The following is a 15932-nucleotide window of genomic DNA, read 5'->3' as shown; positions in this document are numbered from 1 at the left end:
TACAAACAAAAAACCTACAAACTTACAAAAACAAACTCATGTCTAAAAATTAGATATTCTTGCATCACTAAGTTACTGATTTAGTCACCTACAGTAAAGACATCTAGTGGAAAGCGTTTACTAGTTCCAGAGCGATATATTCACTTGCATCGTGCCATCAGGTTATCTGTGATGGGTATTCAACCAGTAAGTAAACCAGCAAAATTAGTCTTCACACAGTCCTGTTTTAACTGTCAGGCTCAACAATGTCATCTCACCTAAAAAGTCTGAAAACCGAATGGGGCTTTGACATCATGCATCAAGCTAAAGCAGCATCAATTCCCTTCTTCAAGAGCCTAATAGACTAGGTCTGTTCTTCCAACAAATTCACTGAAATATCTGTAATGATCACAGCTCTGTCATCAGCAGTGAAAAAGCCTGCTTAACAAAACCTGAAAAAATTATTGCAAAGTTTGACAGATTTCTAAAACTAACGATTCAGTAGCCATTTGCTATCTGACCTTCATTAGAATTTTTTTCATTATCATGTTGCAAAAATCTATTACGTTACTGACTGAAGCTATTAGTCACTAGAAAGCCACTACCATGTTCCCCAAAATGGGGAATCATCATTACCATTCATTTCAAAGGACAGCATTAAAAGAGACAATATTCAATATTTTTCTCATTCATTCCACTGTAATTTATATTATAAAAGCATGCAGGAAGGTTATGTCGGCCTGGATGATCGGTCATTTTTCCTGAACCATTTTGTTTTCTAGGGAAAGCCTCAACAGTATCTAGGGCATCTGGGGATACCTCAGTGGAATTCAGAGTTCAAGGAGCCATTCTGTAGTACTGATGCAGTTCTAGTCACAGAGGGCACCTATTTCCACATTTTAAAAGACAGTACTGGTACAATACAGGGAAACAAGGAGAGAGGCAGGGCATTCCCTCACAAAGCTATTATAGCTTAAATCTTTCATCTTACACTATTTCATGTGCGTTCTAGGGACTACCATGAAGACTTTGCTCCTATTATCCTCTCCTCCCAGTATTTCTGTATGATCTAAAGCAAGATCTACTTTTCTGTGCTTTTATTTCTCTCATGTCAGGTTCATTTACCAAATAAGGACACTTTCATTTCCTTTACATGGTATTTGCTGAAATCTCATTAGCTATTTGGGTGCTATTTTTAGGATACATGATGCCAAATGGATTGCCTGAATATACAAATACTCTTCAGTGCAAAATTTCAACTATGGAGTTAGTTAGAAGGTTGCTACAGCACTTACAGAACAGCTCAGCAAAACAGCTATCTTACTCATGATCTTAGCCTCTTTCCATACATTAAGAGCTTCCTTAGACAGGTGTCGTGGTTCAACCCCAGCCTGCAGCTCAGCCCCACGCAGCCGCTCACTCACTCTCCCCCGATGGGATGGGGGAGAGAACCAGAAGTATCAAAGTGAGAAAACTTGTGGGCTGAGATAAAGACAGCTTAATAGGTAAAGCCAAAGCCACGCACACAAGCAAAGCGAACTAAGGAATTCATTCACGACTTCCCATGGGCAGGCAGGTGTTCAGCCATCTCCAGGAAAGCAGGGCTCCAGCACGTGTTAATGGTTACTTGGGAAGGCAAGCACCGTAATTCCGAATGTGTCTCCCCTTCCTTCTTCTTCCCCCAGCTTTATATGCTGAGCATGACACCATAGGGTCTGGAATATCCCTTGGGTCAGTCGGGGTCAGCTGTCCCGGCTCTGTCCCCTCCCAACTTCTTGTGCCCCCCCAGCCTGCTCGCTGCTGGGGTGGGGTGAGGAGCAGAAAAGGCCTTGACTCTGTGTGAGCACTGCTCAGCAGTAACAAAAACATCTCTGTATTATTAACACTGTTTTCAGCACAAATCCAAAACATAGCCCCATACTACCTACTGTGAAGAAAATTAACTCTATCCAAGCCAAAACAGGTCCATGTCCTTCTTATGTTGGGGGCCCCAGAGCTGAATGCAGTACTGCAGGTGGGGTCTCACCTGCATCACTTCCAGGAGGATCTGCTCCATGATCTTGCCACGCACAGAGGTGAGGCTGACTGGCCTGTAGTTCCCCAGGTCTTCCTTTTTTCCCTTTTTAAAAATCAGGGTTATGTTTCCCCTTTTCCAGTTAGTGGGAACTTCCCCAGACTGCCACGACTTCTGAAACACAATGGAGAGTGGCTTAGCCACTTCATCCGCCAGTTCCCTCAGGACCTGCAGATGCATCTTATCAGGTCCCATGGACTTGTGCACCTTCAGGTTCCTTAGATGGTCTTGAACCTGATCTTCTCCTACTGTGGGCAGTTCTTCATTCTCTCGGTCCCTGCCTGTGCCTTCTGCGTCTTGGGCGGTGTGGCTGGAGCACTTGCCAGCGAAGACTGAGGCAAAAAAGCCGTTGAGTACCTGAGCCTTCTCCATGTCCCAGGTAACCAGGTCTCCCATTTCCTTCTAGCAAGGGCCCACATTTTCCCTAATCTTCCTTTTATCACTGATGTACCTATAGAAGCTTTTCTTGTTGCCCTTGATATCCCTGACCAGATTTAATTCTATCGGGGCTTTGGCTTTCCTAACCTGATCCCTGGCTGCTCGGACAATTTCTCTGTATTCCTCCCAAGCTACCTGTCCTTGCTTCCACCCTCTGTAGGCTTCCTTTTTGTGTTATATATACATATGTATTTAATCTCAAATAGCACTAACTGCTATAATCCATTTTTACCATTCTCAAATTATCCAAGTTTTCAGTTGTCCTAACTCAAAATTGCAGTTCAGTAACTTGAAAAACACATGAAATTTCTAAGAAACATATTTTGAAAAAAGTTGGAGGGTTTTTGTAGGCATCTGTTTAGATCAACCTATTTCTATTATAAAGTGCTAGTCCAGTACATTGCAGAAAAATACAGCTGGGAGAGATGCCCACTACAAAGTTGTCTAGTCTGTCCACTAACTGCAAGACCGTATCAATGGTAACGCTATCAGACTAGATGGATGTTCGTCTAGTCTGTACTGTAATATCAGTAATGGTGAGGATTTCACAGCCTCTGCAGATATACTATTTCAATGCTTTACTATTGTTATTATTTGAAAGGGGATTTGGGATTTTGTTTGTTTGTTTGTTTTCTCTAATTTCTAACCTCGATCTCTCTTGGTGAAAGCAATTCAAGCTTTAAGAAAGTCCTAAGTGGCAGCAGGGTTGTACAAAGGGTACATGAAGTAAAGCACTGTGGTGACTGTGGAAAAGAACAATGATCTCTCTGGGCTGGAATTCCTGCCAGCAGGTGGGAAAACAGAAAGATGAGAAGGTCCAAGGGGAAGTCCTGTGGACCTCAAAACTAAGATAAACAGAACTCCAAGGTAGCTAGGAATTGGGGAGCCAGGTTAAGAGTTCCTCTGTGGCTATGTATTATATGTAGGTATAATGTCTTTGCCATTATAAGTCACGGCACGCAGATAACAGTGTTCTGGAAGCAAGCTTTAGCTGTAACACCCACACGCGCACACACACAATGGGGAGTGGGTGGGGGAAGTCTATGTAATGGTGAAAGAAGGTACCCTCTGCTAATAAAATGGCACAAATTCATCTTGCAAAGTCTTGAATAACTCATACGCAACAGACTTAGAGACATCTATAAATAAACCACTAAGGAAAAGCAGGTAGCTCCAAGGTATAACTTAGTTTTCCAAAAAACGTGCTTCTCATTGAGACACTCTATTCCACTGTGAGCCACTATATTCCATTATCCACAGGGATAACGGATTAAGTCATGTGAGAAGACTGAAATAGTCCTTGCCAGGTGTGTCCCAGGAGTAAGAGGAGCTCAGCTCGTGTATTCCAGAATTTCAGCTTTTAGTCAACACAGATCTTCAAAGATGGCAAGTGAATGGGGAACAAGATGACAGTGGGATTTTAGTGCTGCCACCCAGTTTTCATGTGGGAGAAGCGCAGGTGTTTCTGCACCTTACGACATAGTCACGGTCACCAGTGAGGTACACCTGCCCTGCTCACCAAAGGATTTCAATCTTGGTGGAGTTTGAAGAGAAGGGCTAAACCAGGCAGTCATTATTCTACTGAACCTGAGCCTCGGTAACTGAAAGAAGAATATGGTCCTATAATGTGCTAAAAGCGAGCAGTGAACAGGCCACCTACCTACCATATATTTCAAATAAAATACAGCCATTTTAGTTAGTTCAGAAGAGTCTTGTCCATGTTCAGACTAACCACAAAGGGAGAAGATAACCTCCATAATGTAGCTGTTTATCTGAAATTAAAAATTGGATTAATTTTTCTTTCCTTCCTACACTACTGGAACCTCATCCAACTTCTATCATCTTCCAAAACACTTTCTAGTTGAAACATTTGCAATAAAAAAAAAAAAAAATCACGACAGCAAAAGGTGCGCAATTAGCAAACCTAAAGACATGCATCTTTCCACAAAACTGATACATTTCTGGCAGTAAATCCAGTTCCCATATGAATCTACTATGGCAGGTCTGGAAGGAAAGCACAGTTTGTAAGCTAAGTGGGTGAACTGACCAGCAGAATTTTGTCTGCTGTTCAGAGGCAATGGATCCAGACCCTTATCTGCGGGACCGCAACAGCCCTTTTTCTAAGTGGAGAATAAACCTATTTTTCAGTGCATTAGCTTATCATGCACCACTGCTTCCCTACCAGAGAAGGATTGTTTTCCATAATACAAAAAGCTATTACAGATTTACTATGTGAGCAAACTGATATGTTGAATAACTGTTAAGTAGAAAAGATGAATAATAGCTCTATGGACTTCCAAAGTAATCAAAGTGGAAATAAACATTCATTTATAACATTTAGCATTTAGCTATAATCTACTGGTAATAGACACAAATAAGATTTCAGACACAGCAGAAGAAATGGCACCAAGTATTCATATGACTTCTGGCAATAAGATAATTAGTCAACTACAAACAGTAAAATATACCTGCAAAATCTTCCCCATCAATGTCATGGCTGAGGGGAGCAGGGTAAGGAAAGAGGAGGGAGGAAGGTGGAAGGGAAAAAAAGTACCACCATCCAACCAAAGACATTCCTTTTAAGGTCATGGCATAAATGTGATAAATTAACCACCCAACCACCTGACACAGAAAGCATTATTTTAAAATACACAGTGATATGCATACCATGACTTCTGACACGGACAGACCTGTTCGTAGTAAATCTGGGGAATTATACTTCAAAATATTCATGAACTGACTGAACCAAGTCAAATAACCCTTGGTCATGGAGCTTATGTCTTGGAGCTTAAAATACAGCTGTGCCAGAGTTAAGTTTAGAGCAGGTAAGTGAAGTGAGAAGGAAGACAGCAAGAAAGATTTTAATCCACATTTTTGCTAGCTCAGCACATGGACCCAGGAAACAGCACACCAGCCATAGTCCTTCCAGCTTCCCAATATTCTTTTTTGCAAACAAGGCAAGACACAGATGGAGTAACACATAGCTGCTCTTGAATTACCAGTAGAGTCCCTAGTTTTATTTCTGTTTGCACCACCTAAATGGAGAGCAATCTCAAACCAAGTATTGAGCACTTTTTCTTTAACCTTGGCAATTATTTGTGTAATGTGTGGTGCCAGGCCCCACCTTTTTTTCTTTTTCTTTAAAGAAAAACGCTTAGAAACAAAGAAAGCTAACCTCCCTACCCAGCTAAAAAAGTAGTCTGTATAAGCAAGGTTTGATCCAAAGTCACTATAATCATTGCGAGGCATCCATTAACTTCAACTGCCACAAATTCAAGCTTATATATATTTGTTGCTGCTTATTTTGAAAATAAAACTTGCTAGCTATAAATGGTAGGTTCTGCTGTGCCAATATTATGGCCTACTAAGTACTAAACAGCACTTCATTAGCAAAATTAGTGACATCTAACCATCTTTTAAGCATCCTTTCAAATGCATCAATTAAACTAAACTGCAAATGGACAATAGTGGGAAAAACACGTTCTAGCAGAGCTTGCCTTAAGCAGGTGACCCTTTCTCACACACAGTCATCTGAACAACAGGACAATAATGACTATTCACAGGATCAGACCCTAATATTCAGACATAGCTAATTCAGGCTTAACTGTCATTATATCTAAGTATTGTTATGTTGCAAATTTAAAGACACTCCTACTCTACAGTTCATAGCGACAAATTATTTGTTTTCATGGAAACTGCTTAAAAATTTTTGCAATACCCACCAGTTTTCAGCCTTACTAGGACTAACCCAATCTGACTATACCTAGGACTTCTAACACTCTGTTCTAGGGGTCAGGAAATTTTCAATAATCAGAGACTCTCTAGTATCCAGGGCTAGATGGAAAACCTTTGGCAAATGGAGGTACCACAAAGCAGCAATCATGGCAGCTTTTCACAGGATCTAAACCCCACACCTCATATTGCTTGCTTCCTTTCTATAACAGCAAGGGAATGAAAACATATTGTGGCTGTCTCCTTTGCGTGGCATCACCAGGGGAGAAAGAACGACCATCTATGTTGGGAATATCAACAGAATCTGAATTCTGACTTTCCCTAAGAAGGCGCTGAGGCAAACAGAATGACGCAGCTCTCCCTATTCCAGTACCCTTGTGCAAAGGGGAAAGGCCATCCAGAAGCTGGCCTTTAACAAAGTGGGGTACAATTACAAATCTTAATCTTGTAACAAACACTAAGTTCAAGATCTACAGAACTGACAAGTGACAGGCATTAAGGAAATGCATAAGCTGCTCCATAAAAGAGCAATCTATTAAGGGCTTATATTTTGGACGGTTTGACAAACACAGGGGGAAGTGATTACTGCTCCTTTAAAGGAACAATGCAGGAAAAAGAAAGACAATTTAAGCCTGGAGGTAGCTGATACAGAATGCCAGCTGAACTAGAGGAACCTACAGAGGCCCCTGGGATTGCTGGAGAAATGGAAGAAGAGTTTCAGTTAGGTAATTAGAGCTTCAATAGAAGAATAAATACTCCACAGGCAATCCACAGGTTCTTCTCACCTCTCGCCACTTCTTCTCTCCAGCAGTGACAGCTGCTGCGAAAGCGAAGGGAAAGGTCTCTCTCATTCAACTCATTAGTTAGTAATCCTCACTGGTAATACAACAAGGAGCACAATACCAGGAGGAGCTGCCAGCCCTTCCCTCCACTGCTCTGAGGCAGAAGGCAGGGCTCAAGGTCTGGTAGGCTCTCACCCCAGGAACAGTGATGTAGTGGTGGAGCCAAAAGCCGTAAGTACACTTTTGAAAGAGAAAAGACACACCCCAGGGCAGGTGAGGCAACATTCAGGTCACTTTTTTCCTGCATTATTCTCCTGCTCCCCCCTCTTCATGCCCTGAAGGGAAAGAGACTTCTGTTTGTAGACAGGCTCCCAAAGCAGGAGGTAGCACCTTGTTAGGGAATGATCCTAAAGGAGCAGGAGGAAGAGAGTGATGACAGTGAACCACTGAGGATTCACTATTTCAGCTTTTTTTCAGTGACGGTAAGATCAGTTACCAATGGAAGGCATGTCAATTATCAATGTTGTGATCTGAAAGAGACTACTTCTCTCCTTTGCCCTGCAATGATGAAACAGTCAAAGTACCGTGAAGGTATTTCCACCTTCCAGAGGGCCTGTTTTAGAAGGACTGCTGAAATAATTGTGACTTTGATTCCCTAGAAAAATGCTGCTGCAAGTTCTGCTGCACAGTGAGCCACTTAGGCATTGGTCCTGACCACTGACATGATTTTCTGAAAAGATACGTTCTGTGCAGTTCCACTCTCATGTCATCTCTCAATCTCAAGGAGGTACCACAGGAGAAAGAAGGTGACAATGTTCTGGATTTCAGTCAGCATCCCTTAGCAGGTAGGAAAGCTGAAAGAAAGACAGCTGCACAACTTATTCTTTAGTCCATAGCTGGGGCCACTGGTGTCAGCTAAGATTTGCACTGGAATACCAGGTACTTCGGTAATGGTTAATAAAGCTGTGACCTCCAATCTTAGCACTGCACTAAGAGACTTTTTCTCAGACTGCTCTGTGCCCACAACAAGCAGCTGGAGAGAAAGGGAAAAGGAGAAGATTTAGGTTAGTCTCTATGCAGGGAGACAACTAAAGCCAGCTCACTTCTCAAGAAAAAAGGAGGTTTAGTTCCTTTTGTGACCAAGGCTATATACAAATCTTTGTTACCATACCTTGCTTTTCAGATTATTAATAATCTACCTGACGGTCTACTTCCTGAAAAGACTTAACCACCAAACATACACATTTATTTCAGGTGCCTTAACTGAAATACCTAGATGCAGGTTTTTTTCTCAAGGATTTTCCACAGCTACAGATGCAAGATAAATTCCAGCAGGACATTAAGAATTGACCTTAAAGTGAGTAAACCTAATAGGAAGTTTTGATCATCTTATAGGCACCCACTCATCTCTAAACAGTCAACTTTCTTTAAAAATCTGTTCTCTATTGCTTCACTTCCAATAGCGATCTGCACATTTACAGTTTCCCTCAACAGCGCTTGCCAGTGTTCTTTAGCTGATATTTAGGCCACATGTTCCCAAAAGAGTAGGAACTGATCAAAGCCATTCACCATGGAAATTTTCTGCATCTTCATTGCTAGCAGACCTTCATGTGTCACACGAACGTTTACACAAACTCAATCATGTTTTAGGTAACTGTACACATATAATATAAACACTCAGACAAATCAAACTGTTACAAGGTTATAAAATTACAGATCCGCTTTCACGGCACTGCTGTGTTTACTCACAGCTATAGTTACACGTATAAAGTTTCAACTCATTCAAATATTCTTCTATAAACTAAGATTTGTCTAAAACTTCCCCATGATTGGAAGGAGTCTGCCAAAACAATTATTTTTTCTGTAACATTCATTAATAATCCTTTTGATTTTAGTGCCCAGTCAGCTATGTTGAAGTGGAAGAGAAAACTATTTCCCTGTCCGTTCAGGGGCTTATATTTTTGTGGATGTTCACATTTGTATGTTCTCATGCAAAACTAGTATACCAGCCATAGCTCACTCTCTCAAAAACCACAGACAACGATAAAAACATTTTCTCTGTGTCAAAACTATGTAGAGAAAAGCTAGAAGAAATGCCTAGACAAGAAAACATGCCTTAAGAAAAACTTCTATATTCCAGACCATAAGTTTCTGCATGTCCCTAGGCACAAAACCAAAACCAAATGCACCAAGAACCTGCACACATGCACATCCAAACCTAGAATCTATGTAAATATGAATTAAGATGAAAAGTTGTTTTCTTTAAATGCCTAATTCTTTGGTAACGATGAAAGTAGGTATCTACACAGTGACAGTAGAACTAGGCAAACAGTGTGCACTGATATGCATTCTTAATGAAATTTGATTTTTTTAATATTCTTTAAGTGTATTAAGCTGCACATCACTTATTTTAATTTGGTTCAGAAAACTCATTTAATGTTGCAAGTATGAAGTGCGTAACATTCCTCCCTAGAGAATGTATTTTTATATACTATGATGAATTTAATATTTACCTTTGCTACTTTATTTCAATTCGTGTAAAGCCAAGACCAAGATCCCCCAGAATCCGATGCAAACACGGTATCTCCTATAACATTGGCAAGATAAGTGTAGCAGGTAAAATGAACTTTATTTTCAAGATCAAAAATCTTGTCTCTAGTGTCACTTATATTTCAACATCAGGTATTCTGCCTGTCTAAATACTCAACTTTTTTTTTCGTTGAAAAAAGTGCTTACCATTTTTTTAGTATGCAGTACAATGTTGGAACATGCTAGTATGATAACTTATTTCACTGTAGGTAGCTGCGTTTTAAAGAGAGATTAGAAAAGTCACTAGGCAATCTATACTCACAAAAAGCTTTGGAAAAATCTGTCGTTTACATTTAATAGGACTTTCTATATTTTACTGGGTTTACATGTGTTTACACGTAAGCCCTACACTACTATGTAATAATGGCTTCAGAACAGAATTTGCGTAGTTTCCACTTACATACATTCATCCATGCCTTTTTAAACTTACATTTTCAACAATATAGGTTACATGTAGCACTGTACATAGCCGTTTGAAAACACAACAGAACCAACACTCCTAACTTCATTAGTTTAGGAAAAATAACTTTCCTAAACATTCTAATTTTTCTCCCCTAAAAAAAAATAATTCAAAAAAATAGATTTTCATGTTCAGAGTTAAGGGAACACACATAAAACTTCCCAGGACGCATCTAGAATCTTACACAGCTAACCACAGAAATGCACACATGGAGACAGGCTCTGTTTGCTCTTGTACATATGGACACTGATGTAAAAAGATGACTCGCAATATTAAGGTGCTACACTAAAATTTGGAAGACCTGGACTCATATTTGCAGTAAAAGCTTCTCTGGGTCTCTCAGACTGTGGTTCAAAAGATTTACACTAGCCGATATCACTGTGCCCACAAAAGCCTTCCATGAACAAGGATAAGCAAGAGAAGGCAGCTTTGTTCCTATCACTTATACTGCTTCTCCCAAACAGGACACCAGCATAAACCTATATGCTGTTCTTGCTCACTGTGCCTACTCTGCATGCACAGCTACAATACAGGTACAGCACCGGGCTTCCATTGCTGCCTCTCCACATACTTCACATGGTACCTGCCACAAGGACTTTACATAGAAGTTATCTGCACACTCTTGAAGTATTTCACGGATAAGTTCATTAATGATTTTGATAGGCTCACATACCCCTCTGAATGATCCCTGGTGCTTTCCTTCCCCGTGTGGGCTGAAAAACAAGAGAGAAATCTGGAGAATTGAGACCAACTGAAAGCTTTAAATGCTCCTACTAAAGACACAAAGGCAGCTATGGTGTGCCCCAAACTAGTAGGAAAATCCTTCAAGAGCAGCTACTCATATATTTTATACAACTTTAACACACGTTTATAGTTCTGAAGGGTTACAGTTAGTGTTTTGGCTAAACATACACTTTTATACATCAAAGAAGTCCCTTAAGAAAAAAACTAGAATGAAGACTCTATTATCCAAAAACAAAAAGGGTGATACCTTGTTCTTAATTTCCCCACACTACTTGACTGGCATTATACTTAAAAAAAAAAAACCCAACAAAACAAAACAAACAAACACAAACCAAACAAAAAAACCCTAAACCCCAAAGCCAAACCCGCCTACCTCAGTGCAACTTTGCTTTCCATTCATCAGACAATAAAACATATCTTCTACAAAACCTGTTCCTGAGTTAAAGAAAGAAGTGTGACTTAAGATCGGTTGTTTCCTTAAACGTGTCTGAACACTGCCACTGGTGTAAGGCAATATATGCATCACGTATCCATTCGCAACTTGCTCAGCTAAACATAAGTTTATAATTCAATGTTGTGCAGCTTGTTGCTTAAGAATCTTACAATTACATCCCTATTTGGATGACTACTAGGTTATAAATGTTCAGCAATAAACACGAAAGTAGACAATTTATTACTATGTGGCACTGAATGTCAATCAATTCAACCAAAAAGAATCTATTTAAAAAATAATAAAAAATGAATAATATCTAAGCTTAGCACGCTCCTTGCTTATCTGAAAAGTCTATCTGATAACACTGAGTTAGTCAGCAAGGTGGATTTAAAACAATGTATTTGAACTTCAACAGCATTACAAGATCCCAATGCAGACCAGTAATTGTGAGACAAAATTCAGCTACCAGAGAATGCCCCAAAGTATCTTCTAAATCCGTATGTGGATTAGGTGAGACTGTATTGCAGAAAACATTTTATACGTTGCTGTAGCCACTCAGCTAAGTGACTCTGAATAGCGATCAGAACAAGGGGCTCTTTAAGGCTACAGAGACAACCAGGACACAAATTTGGTCCTGTCTGTGGCTGGAACAGTCTGATGCAGCCAGAGTCATCTCATACTCTACTTACCTAAAGTAGAAGTGCACTGTACAGGAGCTGCTTTGTGCAGTAAGAAATTAGAAAAATGAGTCACTATCAGTTGGTATGAAGGCTCTGGGATGTGACACCTCAGGTCAGAAAGCATGGACCAGTTCTGCATATGTTTAGTGTCAGCCAAACTATGTTTTCTAATGTAGCAAAGTAAGTATTATATAAAACTATTCTTCCTGATAAAGACCTTGTGAAATTATAAGTATAGGTAAAAAGAAAAAAAAAAAAAAAAAGCCTGGAAAAAACTTGCTATTTCCATTAAATACTAACCTTCTGAAAAAGCAAGTCAGGATTAAAACATCTCTTATCTTAATCAGTTTAGTAGAAATGAATTTAATTTATATTCTAAGGTTGTATTTCCTGTTACAGATCCAGGATGGGGGAGGGCAGACTTTTTAGAACTATCCATTTATATAAAAGAATATTATTACTTAAAGGATCAGTCCACTAATTTTTTGGTCTTATCTTTAGGCATAGACTTCAGCAGTGCTGCTCCTATGTGCGCCTTTTGCCAAAAATGTTAAGGATTGAGGGATTAAATTCACAGCAAACTGCAAACAAACACAAAACAGCTTTTCAAACATCGGTATATTGACTTGAGTGGTCTTACAGTGCCTTGAGCTTTGTCTCCATCTAATTTGACCTTCAGTTTAGTTTGACCTCTCAGACAAGAAAGTCTAGACTTTGACCTTGATTGAACTGAACAAACATTCTCCCTTTTCTATGTTGTTCTAAATAATTTTAAGCACAAGATCACTAATACAGCTTACACCATTACTTACTCTAACAGTAATACTGTTCACAAGGAATTTTCTTTGACTGCAGAAACAGAAACGACAGTATTTGACAGGAAAATGCCAAACCCATGACCATAATATATCACAAGTTGATATATATATTGCTGTTTTTCCCAGAAATAAAAATATTCTTTAAAAAAGCAAAGAAATTTAACTATTAGCCCCCTCAAATCAATACTCCTACCACTGTTAATCTCTGACCTAACAAGAGAAAGAAGTGCCTCCTCTATTTTCTCATGCAGCTCTTTGACTTTTAGTACAAAAGACTAAAAATGAAAATAGATTTCAATTTAATTAGAGGAAAAGATCACTAGTGATGTTCATGTGTTAATTTTCCCCAAGCTACATAAACAGTTGAAATCTAATGACACAGAAACATGATTATTTTATTTTCATTCTCCACATGAAAAATAAGCATATAGAGAATTAAAAGATTATTGTTTTCATGTAAGCACTGTCTTAGTAAGAAATGTTTAAAAATAAGCAGAATAAAAATTCAAACAGATTATCTGGATCAAAACTTTTTTTTTTTTTTTAAATATGCTGAATGTGTGTTAAGAATTGAAAAAAATACTTCTGTGAGTTCTCAGATGTTGCCAGGACACTTAGAAACCACAGCTAAAAAAGTTTTCATCTCGAAAGGAATTAAAGGTCAGACCTCACGGCTGGCTTTTTGAATACCACACAAATCTATATCAGTGTAATATATTAATAGTTTTTATTTATTACTCGGCGACTAGAAACCTCAGCATATGGGCCAAGATAAATTAATCATCAACCTGGTTACTGATTTGCCAACGCACAGGAAAATGATGCCCAAATACATTGTTTGTATATATTTTAAACCTTGACAATGCAAGAAATGCCACCTATCTTTAGGTTGTCGGCCCCTTGTAAAAATCTACTTTACCTAGCACTTACATAAGCCCCTTAGAAAAATACCTGTCATCATTCTATACGGTGGAGGTTCACCAGTTTCTCAAATCAGTACAAATTGAATGAAAATACAAATATCTTGAAGAAAGAATCACCTCTCTCTAAATTCTTCTGAAGTTTGAAGAAAAACTTTGAGACTGTACAACCAAGGTTAACTATTAAACTTGCATAAAGTAACTGTATTAACAGGTGATAGTACTTTTTCATTAACTCTGCACTTAACAAAGACTACGTTTTTAAATACATCAGATTTCAAACAGCATTCCATAGAAGTGCTGTGTGAGGATATTAGATAACTACACATACTTATTGACAGCTTGCATTCCATATTGTTTCAGTCAAGTTTCATTTTCATAAATTGCTACAATACTGCTACTTCTAGACTTTACTTCTTTAGAACGCATGCATTTTGAATTTCTTTCATCTTATACAATCTTTTAACTATACAACTAAATATTATAAACAAAGTCTCCTTTAATTCTATGTTCCTGCATTTCAATTCTAATACCTGTTTTCTCCATGTAGTACAAGGTTTGGACACAGTTTGGCAAATTTAAACAAGTACAAGCCAAACATTATATATATAAATATATAAATATTCATATACACAAACATACACACACACAGAGACAATACTTGCCCTTACATTTTGAGCCTTTTAAAAGGACAGAACACTTCAGTATAGAAGTAAAAAAAAAAAAAAAAAAAAAGGCATAAAAAGCACATAGTAAGACATCAGTAGTATTAAATCATCTGAAACTGCTACAGATAAATGTTTACACTAGCATTTACAAGCTTCCTAACAAGAAGTGCTGAAAAAGGAGCCTGGTTCGGAGCTAGAGAGTTAAGAGCTCAATTCGCATCCATTAAGCCACCTTATTTAAATTTCAGTTTGGGTGTATGCAAGAAACAAAATAGTATCTTGTCAAACTGCCACTCCATGTAAGGTCTAACGGGGACTTGGTCTGGTGTTAGCATACGTTGGTACATTGTCTCAGCAATGTATGTGATACATGCCAGCAATCTCTTCCTCCACAGCTATGAATTTATTATTAAGTGCAATTTCAAAACAGCTCAATCGCAGGGCTATACGTGAAACACCAAAGCGCTTCTATGTTTATTATCTTTGCAAACAACATAATATTATTGTCCCTTACTGCTTCCTGCAAATCCGCAGCAATGATGCAAAGCAGCATTTTTTTTTTTTTTAATTCCCTTTCGGAATACAAATGCCTGCCTTCTCTTATTTCTGCCCGTTCCTAACCCAGACGCACTGTGGACAATAGTTTCTGAATCAGCGATACCTTTCCACACTGCTGGCAAAAACTGAAGAAAAAAAAAATAATAAAAATATTGTACTACGATCCCAGAAGAAAGGGGGGAAAGAAGAAAAAAGAAAAAAATGAAGCAGTTTAAAGAACAAAGGCAACATTAAAACACGGTGAAAATAAAAGAAATACCAGCGATCAAGGATGAGAATTAACGGGCAGAGGAGCAGCAGCACTTATTGCAGAGGCACAGAGAATCCACTTTCCCTGGAACTCAGGCAACTAATGACCTCTCCAACTGCTGAATTAAACGGCTCCAGGAAACAAAACACTCGCTGCCTGGTTTTAAGACACATATCAGAAGTTGTCAACTCCACTAACGCAATTACAGACAAGGGGGGGTGAGGGGGAAGGCAGAAGGGAAGGGAGCGACAGAGACAGAAACGCTGCAGCTTTAGGCGCCGCTGCCGAACGCAAAGCAGTAAGGAGAGCCCTGAGCATGTAGGCGAGTAAGAAGTGAAGAGCATTTACCAGCAGCAGCAGCAGCAGGTTGAGCAGCCCGAGTGCCTCACACCGTCTCTGGGAGATAACTTAAGCACCGGTGCGGATTCCTTCACTGACGAGGGACACCCTTTCCTTTCCTTTCCTTTCCTTTCCCTTCCCTTCCCTTGCTCTGCTCTCCTCTCCTTTCCTTTCCTCTCCCTTCCCTTCCCGTCCCGTCCCTCCCCCGAGGAGCGGAGCAGCGGGAACAGCAGCAGCAGCAGCCTCCCACCGCCCCCGGGGAGGGGAGCGGAGCGGAGCGGAGGGGAGCGGAGCGGAGCGGAGCGGAGCGGAGCGGAGCGGAGCGGAGCGGGGGAGCAGCAGCAGCAGCAGCCACCGCCGCGGCGGGCGGGCGGAGGGAGCGCGGGCCCCGGCAGCCGCGCGCGCCAGCCGCGCTCTGGCTGCAGCCCCGCCGGCCCCCCGGCTGCACGCGCCGCGGCCGGGGCCGCC

At 40.0% G+C, this 15932-nt stretch overlaps 1 protein-coding gene across 13 annotated transcripts in view; it reads right to left on the bottom strand.

The window, feature by feature from the left end:
• Positions 1-15932, bottom strand: part of TENM2 (teneurin transmembrane protein 2) — a 716298-nt gene that overhangs the window by 690720 nt on the left and 9646 nt on the right. For 11 of the 13 annotated variants that reach the window (XM_052816228.1, XM_052816232.1, XM_052816233.1 and 8 more), the window contains exon 1: positions 15474-15623. The exons of 1 other annotated variant lie outside the window; for it this stretch is intronic. The gene's annotated coding sequence lies outside the window, so the exon portion shown is untranslated. Of the gene's footprint in view, positions 1-15134; positions 15277-15473; positions 15624-15932 lie in introns of those variants that run through there. One more of the 13 variants, XM_052816230.1, reaches the window with a different exon arrangement.

This window comes from Harpia harpyja, chromosome 20, assembly GCF_026419915.1.
Source record: "Harpia harpyja isolate bHarHar1 chromosome 20, bHarHar1 primary haplotype, whole genome shotgun sequence".
Classification (NCBI taxonomy): domain Eukaryota; kingdom Metazoa; phylum Chordata; class Aves; order Accipitriformes; family Accipitridae; genus Harpia; species Harpia harpyja.
This window is presented reverse-complemented; position numbering and strand designations above follow the sequence as displayed.